This window comes from Pinus tabuliformis, chromosome 2_2 (genome assembly GCF_031772625.1).
Source record: "Pinus tabuliformis cultivar Carrire ecotype Pingquan chromosome 2_2, CPIR1, whole genome shotgun sequence".
Classification (NCBI taxonomy): Eukaryota; Viridiplantae; Streptophyta; class Pinopsida; order Pinales; family Pinaceae; genus Pinus; species Pinus tabuliformis.
The window spans coordinates 432,324,242-432,328,674 of NC_142300.1; positions in this window are offsets into that span (position 1 = coordinate 432,324,242).

A 4,433-nucleotide genomic window follows, 5' to 3' on the forward strand; every position below is an offset into this window, starting at 1 on the left:
AGTCTGACTGAACCTATACTAAGACTGATAGAATCAAATATTTAGAATTTTAAGGCCAAAAGACCTTAAACAACATAAACTTTCAAAAATCGCCCATTAACTGGGCCATCAAAAACTGCCTCTCCTCCCATACTTTTCAGCATGAAGGTATTGTTCGCTTGGATCTGTGAAATAATAAAAGGGCCTGTCCAGAAAGCATCAAATTTCCCATGACTTCCTTTCTTTTCCATCAATACATCCCACTTTAGAACCAAGTCTCCCACCTGAAAATTATCTGTCTTTGTCTTCCTCTCAAAAGCATCCTTGATCTTTTTCTGATGTGCTGCAGACTTCTCAACCAGTTGTTCTCTGATTTGATGTACCTCTGCTAAATCAGTGATCCTCTTTGCCATGTCTTCTTCCTCATTCTGTTCTTCTTGCAAGAATTTTTCCACAGGGAGAATCAACTGAATTGGAAACACAGCCTCAGTGCCATATACCAGCCTGAATGGAGAATTGCTCGTGGATTTATTAATGGTTACTCTGTCAGCCCAAAGTGCATACTTGAGCTTAGAATCCCAATTCTTTTTGTTGTCCTCCAACAACTTCTTAATTATCCTTATCAGGATTTTATTAGAGGATTCTGCTAGACCATTGCCTTGGGGATAATATGAGGTGGAATGAATCAGTTTAATACCCATTGAATCACACATATCCACCAACTCTTTTGCCCAGAAATCTGCTGCATTGTCTATGACTAATTTATGTGGACAACCAAATCTGGTAAAGACATTTTCAATTAAAAACTTCATGACCACATTATGATCAGCCTTCCTGGTTGGGATTGCTTCAATCCACTTAGTAAAATAATCAGTGGCTACTAATATCCACCTGTGCTGGCCACTGGAATGTGGATTTATTTCTCCAATGAAATCCAAGCCCCACTGCTGAAAAGGTCCATTAGCATATATTGGTTTTAAGGGCAAGGACTTCAACTGCTGTTTTCCTTCAAATCTTTGGCACCTGTCACAAGATTTGATAAATGAAAATATATCAGAAAATAAGGAGGGCCGGTAATATCCAGCTTTGAGGATCTTGTGGGCAGTGGTTTTCCAATAATGGTGCCCTCCACACATGCTAGAATGAAACTGTTGCATAACTTTTATTGACTATTCTTTGTCCAGACACCTCAAAAGCACTCCAGATGGATCCCTCCAGTAGAGTAGATTTTCATTAATGCAATACTTAGTTGCCCTAAGCTTAATAGTTCTAGGTTGACTTGTGCTTGAGCATGGAGGAATTTCTAGCTTCATCAAGAATTTAACTATTGCAGAATACCAATCACAAGAAGCTAGATTTTCTGCCACTGGCTACTTTCTCTTTGGTTCAGCTGCTTCCTATTCTTCATCTGTCTGACCAATTTCTGCAATTGTGCATAGGAAATCAATATCCAATGTTCTGCAATTTTCTTCAGCTAACAATCTGGCAAGATCCTGACCTCTGACAAGTTTGGTGGGCTTTAATTCAATATTAAATTCAATCAATTTTGCAATACATTTAGCCTTCTTCCATTAGCATCAGGCTGTGTTAAGACATCTTTTATTGCAGCAGAGGGTACATATGCAATTATCTTGGAATGTAGAATGTAAACTCTGAAAGCTTTCAAAGATTTGATAAGAGCATATGCCTCTTTCTCGATAATGTCCTACCTCAATTCAACATCCCTTAAGTTTTTGCTAAAAAATGCCACTAGATGCTCTGAACCTTCTTCATTCTTGCAATAACACTACTGCAAGGGTGTCATTAGAGGCAAAAGAAAATATATGGAACTCCTTGCTGTAATCTAGACTTATTAAAGTGGGAGCCTCCATAATAGCGTTTTTAATAGACTCAAATGATTTTCTTACTGCATCAGTCCATCTGACCTTTGACCCTTTCTTCAACATGGAGGTAACATGCTTTATTAGTTCTGCAAAGTTTGGGATAAACCTCATCACAAAATTTATTTTTCCCAGAAAGGACTAGATATCCTTCTTTGATCTCAGGATAGACAGGGTCTGTATTGCTTTTACTCTTTCTGGATTAATTCAGACACTTGCAGCAGAAACAACATGTCCCAACAACTTGCCTTCTTCTAAAGAAAATTGTGACTTTTTAGGATTGACTGAAATCCCAAACCTTCTGCACTTTAGGAACACCTTCTTCAATTGTTGCAGATGATCTTGATGGCTGCTGGAGTATACTGTTATATCATCAAGGTAGATAAGGAAAAATATATCCTTCTCTCCCACAAATGCTATGTCCATAGCTCTCTGAAAGGTTGCTCTAGAATTCATTAGCCCAAAAGGCATCTTGGCATACATAAAAGTGCCCCAAAGAGTGGTGAATGTAGTCTTCTCTTGGTTATTTGGATGCACAACAATATGATTAAACCTTGAAAATTTGTCCAAGAAAGACATTACTTTGGCTCCTGAGACCCTCTACAGCAAATGCTCCATCTTGGGTAGGGGATAATTGTCTTTCTTGGAACACTTGTTTAAGTTTCTGAAATCAACACACAGTCTGATTTCACCACTTTTCTTCTTCACCACTACCAAATTGGCTACCCATTTTGAATACATGAGAGGGACTATGATTTTGGTAGTCAGCAACTTCTTAATTTCCTTTTCAATCATAGGGAGGAGCATAGAATTTATTGGTCTCAGCTTCTTCTTGAAAGGAATGGTATCTTTCTCCAGAGGGATTTTATGCTAAGTAATATTTTTATCATAGGTTTTCAGGTCACTATACTCCTAGGAAAAGACATCAGCAAATTGCTTCATTAAATTTCAATATTCAGAACTTTGGTCAGTAGACAAAAGGGAAGACAGATTTATGTATCTAGGCTGACCTGGACTCCCTATGTCATGCTTACAGACTACAGATTGGTCTTATTTCTCAGCAGCCTTGTAAGGCACATCATTCGGGTCAAACAATATTTCTAGAGGAATTAAACCCTTAGGAATATGATTGCTGGGAAGCTCGACAATGCTATCTTTTCCAATTTTATTTCTAAGCTGGGACTAGGGGTTTTCTTCCAAAGCTTTGTTTTCTTGGTCAATTTGCATTTCGGAAAACTCATCAATGACTTGAAGGAACCTATTTAATTCATCATCATCTTCAAAAACTTTCCAATGGTTGACATTATCAGGCAAGGATGGTCTATACTTCATTTGGACTTCATAAACTAGTCTAGAAGGCATAGGAGGGATAAACAGGCTAGCAGACACACCAAGGGAATCAACAAGCTGATTTTTGGCTCTAGGGATATATCAAATACAAAAATAATCAAAAGAATCTTTGATTCTCCATACCTCATCTCTGTACGCTTTCAGCCTTGGGTTCTTTGCTTGAAATGTTCTATTTACTTGCTGAATGATCAAATCAGCATCTCCAAACACCTTTAGGTTCCTGATTCCTCTGTTTGTTGCTGCATTAAGGCCCAATAGCAGAGCCTCATACTCTGTTATATTGTTTGTGACTTGAAAAGCCAGCTTGAAAGACAGATGAATGCTTTCTTGTTCTGGATATACCAGCACCACCCCTGCTCCTGCAGTCTCCCTGGAACATGCTCCATCAAAGAACATCTCCCAAACCTGACCTCCTTGCTCTTTCTCGGCCTAGTTCACTAGTTTCCTGATCTGCATTGAGGCCTTCTGAGATTCTTCTATTTGGAGAATAGATGCTTGACAATCAGTGTCCAGAGCATATATGGGATGATTAGTAGGATTCTTCTTATCACTGATGATGTATGCCAGCTGTGCTTCTCTATACAATCTCCTACTTTCCCCTCCAAAAATTGGGACAATGGCATGCAAAACTTAGGAGGGACATCTGCTACCTCAATATCCATCATCATACTCTTCATGGGCAGTTGAGTTTAGGTAATGGCCAGGTCTTTGATCAATCCTAGGCATTTCAATTTCCTTGAATCAAAAGAGAATAAATCATGATATGGTCTAGTGATTTCAAGGACTAACTCTTCCATAACAGCGTTAGGTATCAAATTGTGGCTGGCCCTTGTGTCTAGCAGGCAATTGTGGAGGATTTTGTCATGAATGATCAAAGATACATAAAACGATGGAGAATAATTATCAACAGGTTCAATCATAGAGCTAAGCACAAAAGCAAGCTTCTCATCTTGCAAATTGATAGAGTCAGTGGAGGTTTGTGTGGTTTCCAACTCAAGAGCTTCATAGGCTTTCTAAATGCTTCACTCTTTACCAACTCTACTAGAGGCACAAATATTTTTATTTTCTAGACTTCTAACTCTAAGTTGAAAGAGGAAGGTAGCTTGTCAGAACCTCTTACCTCTTGAACTAGAGCTTTCAAGATGACTAGATCAGCTGCTGGTCTTCTCTGCCTGATATTCTGTGACTCTGTTTGGACAGCAGCTCTTTGGGCAGGATTCTCTT